The sequence below is a fragment of the Strigops habroptila genome, chromosome 3 (genome assembly GCF_004027225.2).
Source record: "Strigops habroptila isolate Jane chromosome 3, bStrHab1.2.pri, whole genome shotgun sequence".
NCBI classification, from domain to species: Eukaryota; Metazoa; Chordata; class Aves; order Psittaciformes; family Psittacidae; genus Strigops; species Strigops habroptila.
The window spans coordinates 56,901,236-56,924,541 of record NC_044279.2 but is presented as its reverse complement, the minus strand read 5'-3'; the positions used below and the strand labels follow the sequence as shown (position 1 = coordinate 56,924,541).

Below are 23,306 nucleotides of genomic sequence, written 5' to 3'. Positions count from 1 at the left end.
GTTATTTCTATAAATGTCTGCTATTCTTTGGAGCTCTTATCAGTATGACTATCTTTTAGCTCAATGACTTCCACTGATTAGTTCTAAATACATAGTAAATGCTATTGGACCAGTTTAACATTCTCTTATTCTTGCAGTGCAAAGAGCTGATATTCCCTTGTGTATCACTGCTAATTTGGTACGTCCTTTTGCAACCCACCTTCCAATAAACTGTTTCAGTCTTTCCGGTATTCTCTGTAGAGCACATCTTGTATCACTTGTCATGTGGGAAATATGAGAGAAACTCAAGGGTTTGATGAGGAAGCTAGAATTATCTTTTAATAAGGCTTGGATCATACTGCTTATTTCAAAGATGCATTTTGGAAACGAAAGAGTATTGAAGCACCAACTAATTTGAAGGAGGAAATGGTTTCAAAATAGTTTAGATTAGATTGATGTCTACATAACTTAAAAACTGTTTCAGAAGGTATATCACAGTAGTTCAGAAATCCTACCAACCCTATTCACCATCCAGTGAATAACAAAAAGTCAGTTTAAAGGAAGTCTTGTTCTTGACCTGATACATTTCTAACTAAGAGCTATTAACTCTCACACAGTATTTTCTGGGTCATATCTCCAGCCCTTTGTCCTTCCCTTTTCCCCTCCACCACTGTCTTCACCTCAATTGTATACTGAAAATGCCAGACAAAAAGGGTAAAACTACAATTTCATCTTGCTCATAAGTTCTAAGCAGCTTCTGTAGGCAATTTTGAACAGATGAATTTCCAAAGCAAGTCATGCAATTCATCACCTTCCTCATATTGTAAGGTAATTAATAGTAATTGGGAAGACCACTCTGCCTTACAGAAATCTCCCTCTGTCTAAAAAGAAAACTCACCTTGAAGTACAGCACTGACTAAGAAAGAATTAAAGAAAAATCATATTTAAGAAAACACTTCTCAGTTAATCACGCTTGCAGCTTGAAACTGCAACGCTGTGGACACCAAGTTACACTTAATCCTTTGCAGAAAGGTTCATATCCAGGTTAAGCATCTGCACTGTAACTGCCTTCCAATGTCATAAACCTTGTCACAAAGGGGCTCTTCAAATGAAGACTATTGAAAAATATGCTCAGAGATGAGACCAATGCTCATCTGAAGAAGTGATAATCTTCGGGGAAGTCAAGAGGTAGCAACCAGAACTTATACATTACAGTTTGCTTCCTTGCAAGGCACAGTCATTTGATAATTAATCAGGGTAAAAGCTGAAAAAAGCACACATCTAAGAATCGCTGATGCATATGAAAGAGTAAAACTATTTGTTTATCTAGTAGAAAAATACTGGGATCTTCAAGTAGATAAAGCAAGCCATAAAGAAATCCAGAAGGCATTGTTTGTTAAAGCAAGCAGAAAAGAAAAACTGGTTAAGAATGAAGACAAATATGACAATTAATGTTTACAACCCATTGAGCAATAAGAAAAGCCAAAGCAGCCATGTATGTGAAGGCAGTACACAAACTTCTGAAGATCTCTGACAGACTGCTAAATGCGTGCAATACAAGACAAATAGAGGCACTTAAGAGACTTGTGGGGGTATCAGCTCAATGAACTTGAAACAGCTGTTAATAAAGTACTGTCTCAATCGCAACTCTATAATAGGGCCAGTTGAGAATAATATTCCACATGAAGGGCTAACAAAGTATTTACAATTAAAAATCCAGGCAGTCATATTGGTGTGACTGCCCTCAGATATTCTCAAACTTTCTATGGGAACAGAGTGAGCAGCATGTTTTTGAAAGCAAATATTGCTATTAAAAACACAGATCTCCTGCAGAAGTACACATACAAAGTTTCAGAGCAAAACAGCTCTTGAAAGTGCTCAGAGTTAACCTGAGGCAAGTGTTTGAGTTGTATTGTTTGTCTTATACATGGGGGAAAACAAAAGCCAACTGAATTCCACCTAACTCAGCTTACAAGCACATCAGTGGGTCTCTGAAACTACTCACATAAAGCAAACATCAGTACCACCAGGAACATTCGTGAAAACTTTCAACTTGGTCTCATAACAAGGGAAAAACATCCCAATTATCCATCTCTTCTACAGTCAGACTACCCATTGAACTAATAAGCTATTAGCTAGCAAGAAAGCACTGTTTCTAAGATGATGACAGAAAAAGAAAATAGGAAGCCAGCTGAGGCATGCATGGTATACGAAAACACAAAACACTTGAACATTGAGGTCTCCTACAGCACATCTCCTGGCTACAAAGGTAGGTCTTCCAGCATGCAAGGAAGTTTCTGGTAAAGCATTTACAGAGGCAGACAAAGGAAAATGTGTATGTGTGTCTGTATTTAAGAGAGAGATAATGCAATGAGAGAAGTCTAAAAATAATTTAGTTTTATTACAAGCAGTTACATAGTAGGCACTACAGCAAAAGCATTTCCACTGTAATGGATCTATCAACCTGTCAACATTACACTGTGGCACCTAATTAGCCTGCTACTTTTTTATCCACCTTGCACCATATTTCAATTTGCCTTTGTAGTTGGAGCATGAAAAACATTCTGGAAAGGTTTGTTTTACCCTGAGAAAAAAATTCATGAGCCTGAAGTGTTTGTACTATAACATGTTTATATCAGCTATTTTTACTACTAAAAGCCAGACTAAAGCTTCTTTGCTTTTAATAAAATTTGATATTAAAAAAAAAATTCTTTGTATATTCTGTGTAATTCACACTGTTCTGTCATGCAAACACATCGTTCAGATTGTTCATTCATATTAAGATAAACTAGGTTATTTTCCCATTGGCTCAGTGCTAAGAAAAAATTAATGCACTCTAAAGCTACCCATAATATATCAAAAAAATGAGTACTTCAAGCCTTCAGAACTTTCTTACCTGGAAAAATGTAACCAGATAATTAAAGAAAGCCATTTTTCATCAGGAAAATCTGCAGGTTTACAACACAAATGTGCAAACATCTTCTCCACTCTTACAAACCTGATTCGATTTGAAAGTGTGCATGCAGATAATTTCCACATATTTAAGCACAGGTTGCAGAGAGCACCAAACAGCCTGAAGTGGTACTCTGTACTTTTCAAGTTTGCACAGCCTAAAGATCTATTCAGTTGCTTCAGCACTAGATGACCAACAATCAAATAAACAGAAATATATAATAACAACTGCAGTGTTGATGTATCATTGTAAACACACCCTTTCTCCCCTCTACAAGTATAACTCTGTCATACTACTGCAATACATGAGTATCAATTCAGTCTGCCTTATTCAGTGTTAGCAGTGTGAGAGCCAGATTGAAAGTGGTCAAAGATCCTACTTCTTTTAATGAACTCAAGTCTTTATGATGTCTCACTCCCTTAAGAATAAGCTTTTAAAAGTTAAAAATTACTTTGTCATTAGTCACAAGCAGCATGACTTCTGTTCAAACACTAGGAAGTTTTACTTCTGGAGAACAAGTGATGTGAAAGTGATTTCCCCCGTTATTTGAAAGATTTCTGTTGCATTTTCAGACAACGTATTTTCAGGCATTCATCTTAAGTGACAAGGAATATTATTGGATATTAATATTCTTTTTCTTCTCAGGTATTTCTGAAGGGTTTTATAAATCTGTCAGGTATATTCGTACTGCCTTAACAAAAAGTCTCCCCACTTGAGTGTAAAAGCTTGAATTTCACCCTTTGGATTTTTCAAAGTCACTGTTGTGCTAGTCCTTCTGGTGACCAAGAAGGATTCTATACTGGAAAAAGTCAGAATATTTCATGAAAACAACATGTGGGAGCAGAAATGGGTGCCAAAGATTTCAAAACATTCTTGGGTTTAACTTAATTATAGAAAACTTGCCTCTAAAAGTTTATTGTTACATGTACTTCACAATGTAAAGGGAAATGGCATTTTAGGCTTTCCTGCTTTAATATATGTTCTCAGTTGTTGGTGCTAAAATTACTGAAAATTATGTGATATATGTGATATGATGTATATGATGATACGTACAATATGATAAATGTCATATATGATACATAAGATATGATACATGTGATATGTATGTGAGATATGGTATAACAGTACCATGTTTTTTGATAGATCCTCTTGAGATTAGTCACACTGCATCAGAGAGTAACCTCTCCTGTTACCTGTACTTCTGTGTATTTGAAGAAAGTCACAGAACAGGTTTAGAAAAACAGGAGTCAAAACCTTGTGCAGTCCTGACCCTTGAATGGCAAGAAAGGCAAAGATTTTCATTACCACAACATACACTGTGTGTTCAGTGTTATAAAAACTTTAAATATTAGTGAGTTCATGAAGGTTTTTCCACTTAAAAGGTTGATCTAGCCTAAATTAAGCTAGAAATCATAGTACATTGTCTCAAGCTGCTTAATGTGACAAATCAAGTTTTCAACCCACTAAAATACATTTTAAAACCTATTCCAAAAACCTATTTTAGTGAAAATCACCTACTAACTATTCTGGAACATAGTACACTACATAAATGGAATCAAGAAACTAATATGAGATAGGATATTAATAAAAATGAAGAGTGAGAAGATGGACCAATGACTGAAAAGGCTCCTTAGCAACAAAGTACAGGAATGAAAAGGATGCTGCACATATGAAGCAAGTTTATGCAAAACACAGGCTAGAGTCCAATTGAACAAATATCTATCTGTGGGTAGTAAAACCACATTTATTTCAGATGTTTATGAAAATGTACTTGGTTGAAAACATTAGCACTTACTACTGGTGACTGGACTACCAGGTATGGGGAAGGTATTCTTGAACACTGTAACAGTTAAAGGTTTTCTGCCCTAAATGTACTTTGAAACTAAAACCAGCTGTATAAAATGAAAATTCAAAGCATGTTCCAATCTTTTAAGAATCAAGGAAGTTAAGGAAGGACTTAAGTGAAAACAGCAGGAAGAGTAGTGGGTTTTATTTCCATAGTAATCATTGTATAATATTTCATCATTGAGCAACGTTTACCTTTTTACAAACTACCTGAAAAGAACAATTCCTTCATCACTTGAAACACTGTCAGTTTTCTTACTCAGTGTCTTACATCCAAATGACTTTGCTAATGTCCACTTCATTTTAGCCCACATCTATTTAATTGGAACCACGCTAAAAGCATCTTTATACAATTTTCACTGACTCACATCCCCTCTCCCCAGTCTCCCATCTCTAAAGAATTTAAAGGTTAACAACCATGACTAATCAATGAGAAGAAGCTACAGAATTTAAGACACTTCAAATCAATAAATAAAATATTAATTTACTTATTAGATTAACTAAACAATACTGCACATACTTGTGAAGGTCTTTATCTGAAATGTCAGCCTTGTTTCCTTTGCTTGCCTGTGATTAATTTCATCAAAAGGATGGACTCTGTATTTATCCAGTAAAAGATATTAAGAGAGGGATATTGGGAACAAGTCTTCTGGAGAAGCTTACATTATCTGAAGTAGGGACTGCCCACTGCCCCCGATGATAAATTGACTAGCTGTGATCACTGCTTTTGCTTCTCATCTCTAGACACAACTTTTTTTTTTTTTTTTTTTTACGAAGTCCAGCTCTTGTGGAAGAGACTGCTGGGTCCCATGCTTCGTTTCTAAAATCAAGTATGAAACAGTAGTCCAAGAAGAAAAACAAAACAAACTAAACCACACCATAATTACACTAGGACAAGAAATCTGTTGCCTATTCAACGCCTCTAGCAGAAGAGGGGTGAGTCAAGGGTCCCTAAGCAGAAATTCCCCTGGCATGTATCTAGACATTCCAAGGATAATGATAATGTGATACAGGAAGAGAAAGAACAAAGCATAAAATATTCAAGCACTCTGCAGTCTGCACCTTAAAACACAGCCTACAGGAGTCTTTTGTCCTACGGATATCAGAGCAACATGTAAAAGCAAAGAGTGAATGCATCTACAGCATAAAAGAAGGCAAAACTTAAGACATTGGCTGAGAAGAACCAATCAAATACATAAAAAAGAGAATGGGGGAAGGAATCTAGCGAGACAAATGATTCCAAATATTTCCTACAACTTAGGCAGCCCAAGGTTATGGCTGAAGCTGTTAGGAAACAGAATACTTTTATGGTACCCCTTTAAGGAATGCATTCTGTGGATTATTTTCCAAGTAAAGAATGTAATTAAAGGAAAATCAGAGATACTTTGATGACATAAAAGGTTAATACTGACAATGCTGATGCTTTAATCTAGAAGAAATAGCAGAAGAGCATGACTAAAAAGTCTAAACAGCTCCAGAAAGAACAGAATTCACAGAGTCAAAGAAGGAAGATAAATCCCCTAAAAATAACATTAATAACCATATATGGAAATGGAGGCACCTCAAACTGTTCAGGTGACCACAAGGATGCTATGACAAAGGGCTATTTAAACAACTCAGATTTCTTCAATATCTGTCTAAGCTGCTATTACTTGATGTTGATGCTTAATGATCGTTCTGCCTCCTTGAGACAAACTCATGGGAAGACTAGCTAAACAGTAGTCCCCTTAAGTATTTTATCTAGGCACACTCTGTGACTCCACAATGAACCGAATTCTTTGGCAAAACGAATGACTGAAAGTTGCCTTCCCAAAGAGGTAATGATTATCCATATTTGAGCCAAGGTAATGACACAGGGAGGGAAAAACCCTAAACACTTGGTGTCTCACTGAAGTCATTGCAATTTTCTACACAGGCAAAACTTATGATTTATAGGGAAGAAAGATTTGACACCTTAAAGATTTTTATTCTTGCTTTTTATTTTGTCAGGAGATATATCTTAAGATTCCCTTAAACAAGAAGCCCAAGCACCACATCCCTAAGGACACATACTCTAGTTTTAAAGCAGTCTGAATAACCATGGGGAATTCAGATCACTTTGAAGTTTCCTTCTCTCTGCAACAAGGGGTCTAATTCCTACTGCAGACCAAAACACTGTATTAGGAACAACAACCAAGTACCATTTCTGTCCCAGAAACTTTAAATTTGTACAAGAAACATACCATAAAGTCATAGCGGAGAACTGTTTCACTGATGCTAGTTGAGAAAAAAACCCAAAAAATTCTACAGAACCAAGAAGAAATGCATCTACTTTGTGAATGCTCCTAATGTTAACCAATCAGGTACCTGACAATAGTGTCATCCTGCTGTCAAGTTGCTGTGTTTCTAAATTAACAGATTTCTGGTGGAGACCAACCTTTACCTCTTTTTTGTGATTCCAGGTTTCTTTTCCTCTCCTTGCCTACTTATCTTCTGGAACCATGCATTCTGCTCCTCCCACTGTTGCCCTCGGATCCTGAAAACTAGTAAGGCAGACCATTCACACTTCTGTCATTACTCCTCTATAACCTCATTTGACTGTCAGGTTTTGCCTCTTAAGTTCTGAAAGACTCTATAGCAGAAGGCAAAAAAATTTGCACAGGCTTAACAGAAGAGTTTCTCAACCAATTTTGTTTTAGAGAATTTAGGAGTTCAAATTCTACAGAACCATGACAAACCCTGAGATGTGCATTTCTTTATACTGAGCTGACTCTCTTCAAAGCATCTGCAGCTTGACAGAACACTTTCTTGCCTTCATCCAGAAACCATTCCAGTACAATCCATCACTCACGATACTGAGTACCTTGGGGATAAAATAGCAAATGAAATTCACATTGGTAAATGCAAAGTAAAGCAGGGAGGAAATGCCATCTCCTCACTAGCTTTGCACAGTGGTCAGCTCCAACACTGGGTGGGCTACTGCATATTAGAGAGATATGAATGCTATTATGAAAAATTTTATGCACGTCAGTTCTATGCAGATGGTGATTTGGTACTCAGTAGCAGCCAGAAAGCAGCCAGAATTTCAGAAGCTGCTGAGAAAAAAGGGAACAAAAGAATATATATCATGATACTAGTTTATGGTTTATCTACATCTCTAGAGCTGGAAAGGAAACAGGAGGGAATGAGAAGAATAGTAAAAGATGTAGAATGTTTTCTGTTTGCAAGCATTTAAACAGACTAGAAAGATTCATCTGGGAAAGAATCTCATAAAAGTCTATAAAAATCTACAAGTGGCATTGGCAAACTGACTAGGCAACAACCACGCACCACTTCTTGTAAGACAAGTATTACAGTACTATCAGATAGCACTTCTAGAGAAACACCTCCTTTGTTTTCCACACAGCATGCCATTTAATTGGATTTTTTTAATGACAAAAGCTTACTTACATTTTCTCCATAACATTTTTTTAATTGCTCTTAAAAACATCCACCAACAACTATTAAAAACAAAACTGTGACCTGTAATGCATGAAGTACCTGCGATGCAGATGGCCAGATGCTGAGAGGATATATCTGAGGAAATATGTTTGTCCTGTACTTACAGGATAGAATATCTAGCCCACCCAGTATCAGACACATGACAGCAAGCTAAATGGATGTTTAATCTGACCAAAACCATCCCCTCTTACATCCTTCCTCGGTATCATCTATCCATTCCAAAACAGCCACATGAAGGCCAGTCTCCCTACCCCATCTGCCATCTCCACAGAATGCCTATATAAAAATAAAGCATTACTCTACAAGAACAGATCATGACTTCAAAGTCACCTTTTGATGGCTGCAAAGATCACAGTTTCTGGAGCCTCCTGTACTAGAAGATATTGTCCAGGCTATTTGAAAGACTTCTGGGCAAATACAAACTACCATAGCCTCGAGTTCTAATATTCAGCTGCAGGAGCAAAATCTCTACAATTTAACACTTACAACTCACACTTCAAAGTGTCTTCCTGAAGAGCTGACCCAACTTTGGATTCTAAAACCACAGAATATAATGAAATCACAAATTAGGTTCAGAAAATTCAAGAGAACTCTTCAAACAGACTTTTACATCTTGAAAGCAGATTCCTGTTAAAGGACAAACCCACCATACTGATGCACAGTTATTATATATAGACAACTACTGTCTAGATAGCCAAAATTGCTCTAGACCCTACACAGGGTATACAGCCTGCAAAAGCTTCAGCAGACTCCTGTGATGTCAGCCTGCACTGCACACTGCTTGGTTTTTGACATCTGTAGAGTGAGGTCTTCAGAAAAAACAGACTTGTGCAGTCCTTAAATTGTTTCTAAGAAACCAGCTGATGAATGTTGTTGTCATAATGAGACAGGCAGGAGAATCTTCCCAGCTGTTTTGTTTTGTTTGGTGTTTTGATTGTTTGGGTTTTTTGTGGGTTTGGTTTTTTTTTGTAGGAATCTGATATTGCATAGCTATTTATGGCTTACTTTTGTCCTGCTGATCACCTGTGTTTTGAGGGTTTTACTTTCTATTGTATTGTGCTTTATATGGGGAAAAATGATGAAGGGTTTGTATCCTGGCAAACTTTGGTTTTGATCAAAATCTGACACAGCACACTACTAAAAAAACAGACCATGCAGAAAAAACGGTTTAGTTTTAAATTTTAAGTGGTACTTTACTACATTTGTATTAAGGAACATGTTCTTCAAACATTAGTTCATCCTTCTAATGTGGGAGATCTACTGCTAACCACATTTTCACAGATCCTTCAATCTTATGACAGAACAAACTTGAGTATTGCTGAAGTGGTTGTTTATATATTTTAAATTATTGACATTTCTGCTTAGTCTTGCTGGAAAGTCTGATCCCTTTCATAAGGGAAAGAAGCCCAGAGCATCTGCCATCCTGATGAATGTCAATTGCATCCATCACCATTTGGTGCTTCAAAAATCAGGCTCTGTATTTGTTACATCATGACATTTGTTAGCACTAGCAAGCCATATAACACATGGGTTGCTTTATTGGGTCTGCTTTGCTACTAATAGCTAGGCAATTTAATTTAGATTATATTCTTCCTTCTTCCCCAAATGAACAAAGCTATCATACTGATGGACTGCATTCAGCGTGGATAGAGAAACAACATGAGATATTTCTACCATATGACCCAATGGGTATCTATCAAAAAATATTTTTACATTTCATATTAACAGCATTTTCTGGCACTGGATTGAAAAAGCTTGTGTGTCTGTGATAAGCATAGCAAAGATACGAAGTTCTTTGAGGACCATGTCTTAGCTTTTTTGTTTTTCAAGAAAAGGACATAGGTAACTTACTACCTTAAAACAAGCTTAGGGTTTGGGTTTTTTTTAGTGGTTTCCTAAACTCTTCAACATCTGTGGGTCTCCGACTTTCTAATCATGGAAAATGCTTTTGTGCAAGAAGACAGGACTACTCTTCCTGAAAGAGGACTTTCAATGGTGACACCTGGAAACAAACTGATCATATCATGTGCTCAGCATCTCAATTCACAGGAAAACCTGTGTCCTTTGAGGGGGGGCTCTCTGTCAGATATAAATTCTCCAACAAGGCTATGTGACTGACTGGTATTTTTTGCTGTTTTGGCAGCTGAATTGGAAAAAATTAGAAAAGACATTTGTGTTTAAATGGGATAAACACTTTTTTGGTTTTGATGCCTGAAACTAGAACACCAAAAACATATAGTTCATACTAGACAGAAAAGAAAAGGAAAGGAAAAAGCAAAGGAAATAGGGATTAAGCTCATGAAACAGGAAAAGAATCTTTCTGGTTCTGATCAGTCTTGCATGAAACAAAACCGCTGCCACTGTTTCTAGTACCATTTCCTATCCAAGATATGAAGAAGAAGGCAGCACAATAAATATTTTTGAGATAGAAGTCTGGCACATCTTGGAAGTGTGTAGGCAGTTGCTGGACACCCAAGCTCTATTAGCCCAGCCCACACACCACCAATATATTGCAAAACACAGTCAGTCCTGACTTTGGTAATTAAAATAAATGACAAGAGTTCCATTACTCTCCACTATGTGCCTGCCCAAGCTCGCCTGAAGAGACATGCGTGACTGACAAGGCAGACAGAACAAAAAAGGAACAGCAAGTTCAGAAACTACATGAAGAGAAATCTTGCTTTGATCATGATGACTGACAGCACTACAGTTTCATTTACATTATTTATTTTATGCAGGGCTTTTGTTATAATATAAAACTATTATGTAGAAGGTTGCAAAAACAATGCTTGCTTTTAAAGCCTAATTACCAAAATAAACCAGAATATAAACACATCCTGCTTAAGAAAGGTGCCGACTTCTTTGAGAATATTGCACCTCTCTTACCTTTCCTTACAAAGCACGTAGCGCTGTGTCTTGACTAGGGCTTACTGTGAGACAAATGCAGAACAGGGCACTTCTGAAAAGCATGCCTGTGTTATTGAAGCTCTTGCTTGATGTTTTAAGGTTGAACTACAATTACCATTGATTTAAGACTATTGGATTAGATCTCATACTTCAGGGAAGACTAAAAGAAAAAAATAATCTCTTTAATATTTAAAGCTGTGAAGCCTTGTTAACATGTATATTCCATATTTCCATCACTGCAGTAAGTTTAGAGTGATGTTACTTATGTTCAATAGGTAAAGTAACAGATTTTGTTTCCTGTTAGTTCTCAGCTATCTTGACTCATTTTCATGGTCCTGCAAATCTTCCACTGCAGTCCAAACTCAGAAGATTTAGGGAGAAGCTAGGTGGAGTCAGAAAATTGTTACATAAGGGATAAGGGTTACAAATTCCGGAACACAAATTGCCATAAGCGTTAACGATGTTGAACCCCTCATATTATCACTGTGAGATTAGGCCAATTACAAAACCAGAAAATGAACACAAGTAACGCAAATTAATTTCAGTGAGAGCTGTGCATATATGCCTGTATATGTGCATGTGGATGTTTATTTCTCTTCTGTATAATAGTTTCTAAGAAAAAAAAAAAAAAAAAAAAGGAAGCAAGCTTTGGACTATGGCCTTAGGGTTTAAATGACTAATGATGGGTAGAACTTTCCCTGCTAGGAATACGTTACTGTGAGAAAGAAGATAGAGACTGTCTAACAAAGGCAATTAATGGACTGAACAGCTCTCTGCTGAGAATGGCACAAAAGTGTGGGAAGCTAATGATAAAGAGTAGAAAGGCAAAAGAAGTATTACTGCCAATTCCCTTCCTTCTAAATTTGACATGGTTGTATTTAGATTACTGGCCAGGAGCGCATCCCAATTCCTGCAAAAGGGTCCCTCAGCCAGGGGTTGCTTTCACAATAGCATCCCTCAGACACAGGGGGCATGACCCTGCTTCCAGTCAAATAATTAGGAATTTACCCATGGACTTACAGAAGTAGGATACATGTCTTGAAAACAGTTATTCCATATTAAAGAAATATTTGTTCAGTAATAACTCTGAAATAAAAGTGAATTGTTTCTCTGTTGCAATATGGGCAATTTATAAATATAGTTCTATGTGTGAAGCTCCTAAAAAGTAATTATCATCAGCAATATATGATGTGAGTTTCTTATCTAAAATTATATTTCTTATGTAAAACCTCTAGAGTTTCAAGGGAGCTGCTTTTGACTGACACTAATCAAGAGATAAACAGTGAAGCTCACCCTGAGTGAAAATGAACAGAAATGGGAAGAAGAGCGACTGAGCCTGGTCTTTGCAGCAAAGATGCTGACTGCACAGTGATTTGTACACCCTGTTGCTCTTCTAGCAATAGAACAACCTGAAAACTGTCAAAAATCACAGGTTAGAAGCAGAAGAGTGCCAAGCCCACACGGCCCTTTCCATTTGCCAGGAGTCCTTGAAGGGCTATGGATATGGTTCAGTAACCAATGCACTGGCTAATGCCCCTGCACGAGAGTGATCCCTCTGCTGCCAGCTACATGGCTACCAAGTTACTTCATGTAGGAATTCACAGATTTGCCCAAACATAGATGAGAGAGGCTGCAACACAAAGTAATAATTAACAGTCTCAAACTTGTGTGTGTATAGAATCTCCTTGCATAGCTGGCTGTGCGATTGTTCATTTTCTGGCTAGAGTCCAGATTTCTAAATCCCTGCCAACAGTATTTCTAAAAATGAAAATTCAGCAATATCTTAATCAAGGAAATGCTGCCATGTCATGCTTTACAACAGGATCACGAGTTACTCTTAAAACTCCATACAATCAAAAAAGATAACAAGCATGATTATATTGGACTTGTTTCATAAACATGGTTTCAATGTTGAAAATATTGAGACCATTCACTGATTTCTCTCGTGACTTTTCAGTTCTAGCCCAATCTGTAGGTGAGCAACCCTCCCAAGAAGCCAGATATGTAACCAGTGTTTTATCCAGGTCAAGGCTCCTGCACCTCCTATCTGTAATGGGAATTTAGCTGCTGGTATAATAGACAATATGGTATTTAGAAGAATGAAAGTCTTAATCCGCACCCCCTAAAGTAGCAATGAAGACCATCCTGTGAAGACGTTCAGTTTCCATTCACACATACTTGACATTTCCCCCCTTCTGGATAGCGTTAAGTTCATGTCTATGAAAGTTTGGACTGACACCATTTCTGCCTATAGTCGTATGATGGGTTTTTACAGCTTTCAAGAAAAGCAGTCAGCTTTGTGTTAAAGTTCTGCATTTTGGGATATCTGTACCTTTAGAAATAGAATTATTATATCTTTAGAATAGAAAGTTTGGTCTACTATCTTGGAAGCTTTCTGTCCAAATGGCATGTCATGGTTATAATGAAAAAACAAGACAGGAACAAAGAACTCATTTGTGTAAGAGAATGCCAGTAGTCTGGATTTCAATGCATATTGAACATTCATATATGGCATTCAAGAGAAAGTGTTTGAAGCAGACACAATTTCCTTGGAAAAGTTTACCTCTATAGAATTTTTCTTAGGTTTTGAATGTTAAAATATGAACGACCTGGGCAATGACATAACATGAAAACATGTCAGCCGCATACTTAACAAGAAAACGCTTAGAATTATTGGGCAGGGGAGTAGGTGAAGAAGAATTTAACACAAGTTGCTGATGTTAGGACATTACAGGGAAAAACCCTGCAATCTCCCAAATGTTACCACAAAACCGAACCTCTCCAAGATGGGAGATAACCATGCTTCACCATATTTTCTCTAGCTGAAAATTGTGTGAAAAAGCAGCCCAGAAGCTCTCATGTTTGGGAATGCAACACGAATAGGACTTACGCTATGTCACTCGAGTGACCATCTTCCCACCACTTCCTTGCACCTTTCAGATTAATTTGGACAGAAAAGTGGCTTTCTGGTGCCAAAAGTAATGGAATACATGGATTTTGGAAAACAAGTAGGGAACTGCAGACATGTATGAGCTACGCTTGGGAGCCCCCTACCTCCAACAGGCTCTAGGTACTTCATTTCAACCTCTCTTAAAGAAAAAGCCTGTAACTGAAAAGGTTTCACTGTTACATGAAGCATAGGAATGAAAGGCAGAGGAGGAATGACAAAATTGATAGCCACATGGAGAAAAAAGTTTTAGTTAGGAACCAGTCAGATTTACTTGGTAACTTTCAACTGCCTCCACATGAGTGGGGGAAAGGGCCTTTTGCTTCTTCAGGTAAATTGAAATCCCACTGCCCTTTCTGCTTGACATAGCAAATCCTCTAGTAAATCGTGTAACAACTATTATATCACACTTCATTGCTTCTAGAATTCCATTCGTGATATAATCTAAGGGGCCTGAATAGTGTCCATTAGAGTAAGTAGGATTTTATCAGTAACAAGATCAAGCCTCAGTTGTTTTTCAGGGCAGAATTAGAGCTGGTAACAGTCCACAGTCCTGCTAGGAATGCCAAGATTTGTTGCTTGCAGAGCTTGGTCTGGTTTTCTAGCTGTTGAAGTATGTTTAGGAACACATCTTGTTCCTACGGAAATCAGTGAGAATTCTGCCCTTTACTCCAAACACAGCAGGAACAGACTCCCCATCTGCAACATCAGGCATCCTGGCATAAAGTGACAAAATTGGGTGAGCCTGCTAAGCCTCACTTGTGTGGCAAGGTCAGGCTACAAATTAAGAGACTCAAAAGGAGAAACATGCAATCTGTTCCTGGGGCTGCTGCACATGCAGAGATGAGGCCTCTCCCTGCCTTAACCCCAGAGAACATCACAAATCTGTACCTTGGCTTCCACTCTGCACATGCAGTCTGTCAGCTACTGCACTCAGTGCATATCTCCTGCAAGTGAAACATCTTAGGCAAACCAGTCCTACTATAAAAGCAATGCTATATTAGGCCAGCTGAAGATAAAAGGCAGTTCTGAAGCAGCACCTTAACAGTTGAGATGTTCAGGTGGCTTAACAGAGCCACCTGAACTTACTAAAGTACTCAGTGGCTCTTCTCTCTAGGTATTACATGTTGACACAGGGTACTGAGCCATAAGTGGGGAACATGCTATTTTTCCTGCTGCTCATTGATTTCTCAGGAGTAGGGTGTTCCTTTTTTACATTTTGGTAAATAGTATATGCACATCTGGGAGACCAATCAAAGCAGAAATCCATCCTCTTTTGAACTACTAGCAGATAAATTTGCCTACGTTTTTCCAGTTATCAGAAAAGGAAAAAAAAAACATTTTTTCCTCCAGTACTTTAAATCTGAAGTGTTCCAAAGGCTGCACTATGCTGTTCTTAGATTTGTCAAGATATTGCTCCCAAGAGCAGAGGCTTCTGAAGTCTACTGGATATTCTCCAGATGCCAGAGCAAAGACATGATATGGCAAAGAAACTCTTTGCCATATGTTTTTTGCCTCTAACTCTAGACACTTGTCAGCTTCTTTGAATCAAGATTACACCACTGGTATTTCCCATCACCAACAGATGAACTCTTTACAATCAAGGCAAATGCACAAAGATCATGAAGATTTCATACTGCAGCAACTATAGAGGCCAACAAACAGCTGTCTTTGCTTTTACGGTCTTTGAAAGAAATCTTTTTGCTTAGTCTCTCTGAAGCAGTAAGCCAGTTTGGTCTGCTTGCTCTCAGATTTGATCCACTCTAACATCTGTGGTTTGGCTTCTGCTCTCACTGGGCTTCTGGTGACTATTAGCACTACTAACTATTACTACCCATAACTCTTTTGTAATGCCTGTCTGCATAGAGTGCCATATTTCTTCCTGAATTTTTTAATCCTTATAAAAAACTTTCATGCATTCTATTCCTTCATGCAGGAGGGCCACATGTTAGCAGGACTCTGTGAGAAGGAAGATTTACTTTAATCTTCAGACTTCCTATAATCTACATTGCAGCGATGTACGAATTGATCATTGGCAGAGCTCTACAACAACTGAACTCCATTATTGGTTGGAGCAACGCAAAGATTTGGAAGTAACTTGAATTTTTTGTCTCTTTTCATCTACTTTGTAAGTAGAATACACACCCAGGTCCAAAACTTGCAAAGTGACTAGAAAGTTTGTTCATAGGAACTTGCAGGTGTGCAAACCGTGGCATTTTAGAGACCTGGGAGAGGTTTCCCTCCAGAACACGTTTAAAAACAATAAATATTCTTTGGATTGTTTCAAATTTAGGCCTTAAAAGTCTAAGTAATTTTGAAAACAGTTTGTTAAAAATATGGCAAGCAAATGACAGGTTGGAAAGGAGCTTTTCTACATCTTCATACTTCAGAATTCTCATCTTTTAGAAGAGTAAAATGACCCAAACAGAAGAACATTACTTCACCTTCCACTCGTATGTGGAAATACATTCTTTGTTCTATCTTGAACTTGCCAGCTAAATTCTGATGAAAGATGGAAGTATATCTACCATTTATAACAGAAAAGAGAAAACTTTAAAAGTCAGTTTTTCATCTATAAAGCTTTCAGAGGAAATAACCCTGCCTCAATCTAAGTCTAGTTTATCAGAAAGTATCAGTGTTGATTAGCATAGTGATTTTGAAAAGTAATACCAAACAAAAACAACATGGTTGAACCAAAACTATCACATTCTGAAGTGTAAACATTTTACAGTAGTTTGTGAAGAACATAATTAAACTCTGAACAGGAATAATACAGAAGGAGTTCTCATACCTTCCTAACAACATCACTCATTTCTGTCAAATGAAGCTGTGTGGTTTTTTTAAGATCAAAAAATACTTGGAATCTCATATGGACAGTGGGATTGATGTGCCCTCAGCAAGTCTGCTGATGCCACCAAGCTGTGTGGCTCAGTCAACATGCTGGAGGGAAGGGATGCCATCCAGAGGCACTTCGACACGCTTGAAAGGTGGGCCTGTGTAAATCTCATGAAGTTCAACAAGGCCAAGTGCCAGGCCCTACACCTGGGTCAGGGCAACCCCAAGCACAAATAAAGACTGGGCAGAGACTCTATTGAGAGCTGCTCTGAGAAGAAAGTCTTGGGGGTGCCGGATGATGAGAAGCTCAACATGATTCAGCAATGTGCGCTCGTAGCCCAGAAACCAACTGTATGCTGGTCTGCAACAAAAGGAGCCTGACCAGCAGGCTGAGGGAGGTGATCCTGCCCCTCTACTCTGCTCTGGTGAGACCCCATTTGGAGTACTGTGTGCAGTTCTGGGGCTCCCAACACAAGAGGGGCATGGACCTGTTGGAGCAAGTCCAGAGGAGGACCACAAAGATGATCAAAGGGCTGGAGCACCTCTCCTATGAAGACAGGAGGAGAAAGCTGGGCTTGTTCAGCCTGAAGAAGATTCTGGGGAAACTTTACAGCAGCCTTCCAGTACCTTTAGGTAGTTTAGGGGGCCTGAAAGAAATCTGGAGAAGGACTTTTTTGCAAGGGTATGTAGGGATAGGACAAGGCAGAATGGCTTTAAACTGAAAGAGATTTAGGTTAGATATGGGGAAGAAGTTCTTTGCTGTGAGGGTGGTGAGCCACTGGAACAGGTTGCTCAGAGAAGTCGTGGATGCCCCATCCCTGGAAGTGTTCAAGACCAAGTTGGATGGTGCTTTGAGCAACCTGGTCTAGTGGAAGATGTCCCTGTTCGTCACAGGGGGATTGGAACTAGATGATATTTAAGGTCTCTTCCAACCAAAACCATTCTGTGATTCTATCTGCCTTTGCCTTTCTCCCTCCCAAAAGCACTGGAGAATGAAAAAAGGATACAAAACAAACCAAAACAAAATCAAGATTCCACTTTGAATCTTTAGTACTGGTTTCTGTCCTTGATGACCCATTGTCACTAATATGCATATTTTAAATTAATGATGACTTTATTTTTACTCACAGAAAACTAGTATGTTCAACTTGACAGCAAACCAGGTGTTCAGGAAAGCAGGAGCCATTATTTACTCTCTAGTCCTTGGAGGATAGATCTGTGAATTTTTTCTCTGAAAGATGTTTTCTTCAAATATATTTAGCAAAAGGAATTTTAAGGAACTAGCATTAGATACAACTCTTCTATTACATCTTCACACTGATCTGTAACAATCTTACTGCCTCTCAGACAATAACTAGTGATCATGCAAACATCATGGTGACCAGTACAGGAAAAACGTTGGCTATCATTTCTTGTTGTTGTACTGCAGTAACATTTTGCTGCTGAACTAGGATCTGTCAAGACACAAGATATGCACATAACAAGACTGTACAGTGAAGATCCTACGTTCTAAATAAGCAAGACTGAATGATAAATAGGCAGAGGATGACTAGGGAAAAGATGAAATAGAGGGCTGAAGTGATGTGTCCAGAGTAGATGAGTTACAGAGAAAGCAGCTCAACCATCTCCACTAAATACTGGTCCAGCATCTTATTCACCCCAGCTGAGGGACTTATAACATCAGAGAAACAAAAAATACTAAGTTTCTTTCCCAGAAAAGTTTGAGCAATATGCAGCTTGAGCATTATGTAGCTTGACTATGAACACCATTAGAAGCGTTTTTGTTTGTGAAAATCAGGGTATATTAAATCCAAGTCACTTTGATATAATACTGAGGAAAATACCATATAAGTCAATATCATCATCTATACCTATAGATTTAGCCTTCACATCTCTGTACTTTTTTCTACTCCTTCAAACAGAACACCTTTACCAGTGGCAGCTCAGATGTCTTCCTACAATATTAAGTTCTTCCTACAATTTTTTTGTCCTGAAAAACAATTATAAAAGTAATACAGGCTTCTTATGAGATACTTTTCCTTGCCTGTCTGTTATCAGTCTTAACAAAAAAAAAAAAAAAAAAAAAAAAAAAAAAAAAAAAAAAAAGTTTTTTTTTTCCCCTCTCATGGCAGTTAGGGTCTGAGAATTGAACTGGCATAATATTTCTTGTTCTTACTGTCACCAGTAATAGACTTGTGATAGTGAGACTGAGCTTTGCTGAGGACATAAAGCACAGCCTAAAACCTAAATCGCTTTCTCTCCACCTATATTGACTATGCAGCACTAAGCAGTAAAAATTTAATAGGTCAGTATGGAAATTTTAGTCAATGACATCCAAAGGAGATGAGATGATGACTAAGATATAATTTCTTTCACTTTCTTTCTCTTCATGGGATTATCATAAAATTGCATCACTGGTAACTTCACTGGTAATGGTCAGATGGTCCTCAATTCACAAGAAATATTTTGAGACAGATGTCTCGCTATTAAGCTGCTAAAAACCCTGGAATCCTACAGTCAAGATAAATATTCTAAAGAATGAAGGCCTGTTAAGTAAAACCTCGAAGTGCTATTTGCCTACTGATATTAGAGAACACTACTGCATTTGGAATGAGGCATATGTTTTAGCACTCTGCTGAGCTGAGCTAGGGATAGACTCTTCCTTGCAGTAAGAAAGAGATATTTTATAGTTTATTCACTTAAAAGGAGCATTTCAAGAAAGAAAAATGTATGCTTCTTACTGAAGTTCCCCTATTATTATAACTTACTACTCCTGTCCTCTAAAATGGTCACAGCCAAACATCTCTCAAGCAGTGTTTTGGTTTAGAACTGTATATTCTAAAATATTTCTTACACACTCCCAATGCTTCTCAACAGGACACCACATATTACAATGTTTCTTGGAAAACAATGAAAATCAGCAGAACAGTTTCAGATGTTTAACTTGACATCTAGTTAAAAAAGTGTATTTGCTCACTCTCTTTCTCAAAAAAGACACTGAAGTCCCTCTCAGGTTGCAATGCTAAGGCAAGCAATCAAGACTGTAATTCACTTTTACAGTCTTTTCTTTCTTTACTACTCTATCTTCTTGCCAGATATGCACTCTTTATCACAGTACATATTCCTACAAATTAAGAATGCTAAAGAGTCTCCTTTTTACCTGACTGATGAAGTTAACCCAGGAAAACAGTGACTGGTAGTTAGCATAAATGGGATTAAGAGTCACTGCTTTCAGCTAGATGATAAAAGCACACATCATCTGAAGAGCTAACATGACTGTGTCATCTTAAATAAAAATTGAAGTTAAAAAGTGGGGGATGTAAAAGATATGTTTAGTCCTCATAACAGAAAACTGTATTCAGTTTTAACAGTACTCCATCTTAGAAAAAATGTTCTGCTTAATTAGCTCAGAGCACTTCACAGGTACAAGTGGACAGATTTTCCTTTTGTTGAGACAAGGTGGGATATAAGGAAGTTCAGGAGACCTGTCAAGGTCATACCACAAGAAGGTGACAAAGTTACACAAGAAGTCACTACTGATTCCCAGCTCTCCTAGAGCAATAAAACTACAGAGACTGCAATACACTTCTTAAAGGGTTCTGAGCTACTGTATGATACACAAAGGAGAAGATTACAAAGATTACACTTTTCAGCACTAACATATCTAAGGAGTACTTTGAATAAGAGACAAGTCAAACCGTATCTTAGTCTCAGCTTTACAGCTAAAGGAGATACGGCAGTAAAACGAGTACTAAGAAACCTTGTATAACTCACACACTCGCTCAGTCCCATCCAGATATCACTAATTAAGGCTGGGGAAATAACTGAGCGTTAGAAGAACACTGAATAGGGGCCACAGGATCACACAGAGTTCATTTGCTTGGTTTTCTCTTCCGTGGCAGAACACGATACTAGTATGAATACGCTTCGTGAAAAGTAAAACAAAATAAATCGGGCAAACAGATAACCCGAAGGCTCAGAGGGGTCCTGTTGTCATGGAAACAAGTCGCCACTAATGAGCTTTCCAAGACGTGAGTGATTAATACCTGAGTCCTGTAAATAAATATTGATTCACAACCCAAACACACACATCGACTGCCAGCAGCCCAGATAATGGGCAAACAAACAAGATGATAACCATCCCGCAGCTTGCGCTCTCCATCTCCTGAGCCGCGCTGTTTACATACCACCGCCTTGCCGTCCTTTCCCAGCGAGAGGCACACAAAGTTTCCGAAAGGCGAGCCGCAGGCGGGCAGCCGCAGGGACAAAGGCGGCGATGGGCCGGGTTAGCATCGGTGCCCTGCTCCCCGCCGGCGGGCAGAGCTGCCGGGAACCCGGGCACGGCGCCTGCGGGTCTGCCGTTAGGTAGCGCCCGGTAGCGGGGTCCGCGACTCCCCCACCCCCGTACGAGCCAACCCCTAACCTTGCGCTAAGTCGCTCTCGGGTCACAGCCACTTTTCCCAACGAATCCCGAAGGAAAACTCGCCTCCGACTTGGGATCAGGGGCAGCAGCGGCGGCAGCACCACCGACCTCAGGGAGCTGAGCACGGTGCTTCAGTCCTCGAGCTCAGGAGCTGCCACCTCCCTCCCCATCTCTCCGCTCTGCGGCTCCCCCATCCCTCCAGTCCCCGCCTGCTTCTCCACCTTCTCCTTCGCTCCCCCCGCCTCCGCTCCAACCAGCTGCTCTCCCTTCACCTGGGCCCGGCTCTCCAGGTGCCTCCCTACTCGCACTCCTGTCCCCTCTACACCATGAAGCCGGTTCCCGCTGTCCCGCACCGCAAACTTCCCCGCCCGGCCATCCAGCGCTCCCTTCCTGCCACTGGGCAGGGAGCGGACTGCCCGGCTCGGCTGGAGATATCGCTGCCCCGAGCTGTGCCCCTGCTCGGGGAACGGTAAAGCCGCCCGGCGGTGGCCACTCACCTTAGGAAAGCCAGCGGCATCCCCCGGGGGTGCGGGGAACAGGCAGAGCGGGTGACAGCCGCGGCATCACCGATGGAGGTGAAACCTAGCGGTGTGCGGGGCTCTCCCCGTGCCCTTCTCCTCCTCCTCCTTTCCCTCCTGCGGAGCTCGCCGAGCAGAGACCAGCAGCTCGGCCGCTGCCGGCACTGGCCGCCCTGACGCGGCCGCCCTCCCGCGGGAGGGAGCGCACTGAGACTTCCCACCTGCAAGGGAGGGTGGTGGTGGGAGAATTAGGAGGTGAGGTGCGGGCGGCGTGCGGACCCGCTCTCCAGTGCCCGCGGGGCAGTTCTCCCAGTGAAGCTGGTCTCTCTCACTGGTGGCTCAGCCCCTCTTCACGGGGGCAGGAGGCGACAGTGCGGCGGTTACCCCAGCCAGGGCTCCACACGCCGCTCCCTACCCCCGCTCGGTACGAGGGGATTAAGTGTACTTTCAATTTTAAAGAGCATTACACTAATAAAGAGCGATGCGGTGCTTTTAGATTACTCTCGGAACGTTCAGCAGCCTGTTAAGAAGCAATCCTCTCCGGGGACGGTTTAATCGGAGGGATCAAAGCTCGGGCGCCTAGTCCTCGGGTGCCTCAGGGGCAGCGTGCCCGCCCGGGGGCCCTGAGACCTGAAACTCCTGCTGCTTCTAGTTCCTTAAGGAAACCCGTTGTAAGCGAGGAACGAGGCAGGGGTGGCGGGGCAGCGGCCCGGCCCTTTGTCCACCTGTCCTTCCGTCCCTGTGTTCCCGCCGTGCCAGCGAGCACTCGCGGGCTCTGGCAGGCGAGAAGGGAGCGCGGTACGGGGCGAGGCGATGGCACCGGCACCTCATCGCCGGGGAGCGGCCTCGGCTCGGCAGCAGCGTCAGAGCTGGAAGCCCTGCGCCTGGCTACGAATTAAGCCAGCCGAGGACAGACAGGGTCTGTCCGTTCAGCGGGAGTTCAGGAAGAGGTGCACGCTTTAGAGCAGTCGAAGCCTCATTTTTTCGTAGCACGACCCCAGCAGACACACACGGGCAGAGGAGTGCGAGCCCCCCTAGACTCAGCAATGAGAGGTGACTCGAAAGCACATCTGCACACTCAGTATGCCCATTGCTGCTGCAACAGCAGAACGGGCCCCTCTAAGGCAAAGACTGCAGCAGCTCTGGGAGAGAAAGAGGAGATGTACACGGACCGCTGGGCTCACTTCCCTACAAATGGCTAAAGCTTCCTCTCTTCTCCCTCTCTCCTTTTGCACCACAGCTCTGTAGCTCAACAGGTGGTCGTGACTCAGAGGAGGAGACTGCTCTAAACCAATGTCTGTAAATGATCTCGTATGAATTCAAATTGTAATAAAACCTATTTTTCAGTTACATGTTAATGTGTAAATCATGCAAAGCAGGGAGCTCCATTGTTGCAAGAGTGATGGCTCTTGCCCACCA

The 23,306-nt window shown here is 40.3% G+C and overlaps 1 protein-coding gene across 6 annotated transcripts in view; it reads right to left on the bottom strand.

Moving 5' to 3' along the window:
• The window catches only part of SHISAL1 (shisa like 1), a 79,774-nt gene extending 57,247 nt beyond the window's left edge, over positions 1-22,527 (bottom strand). Inside the window, exon 1 of one of the 6 annotated variants that reach the window (XM_030480083.1) lies at positions 21,867-22,527. The gene's annotated coding sequence lies outside the window, so the exon portion shown is untranslated. Of the gene's footprint in view, positions 1-21,133; positions 21,294-21,369; positions 21,586-21,866 lie in introns of those variants that run through there. The other 5 variants (XM_032919824.1, XM_030480082.1, XM_032919823.1 and 2 more) reach the window with 5 other exon arrangements.
• Between the last annotated feature and the right edge of the window lie 779 nt (positions 22,528-23,306).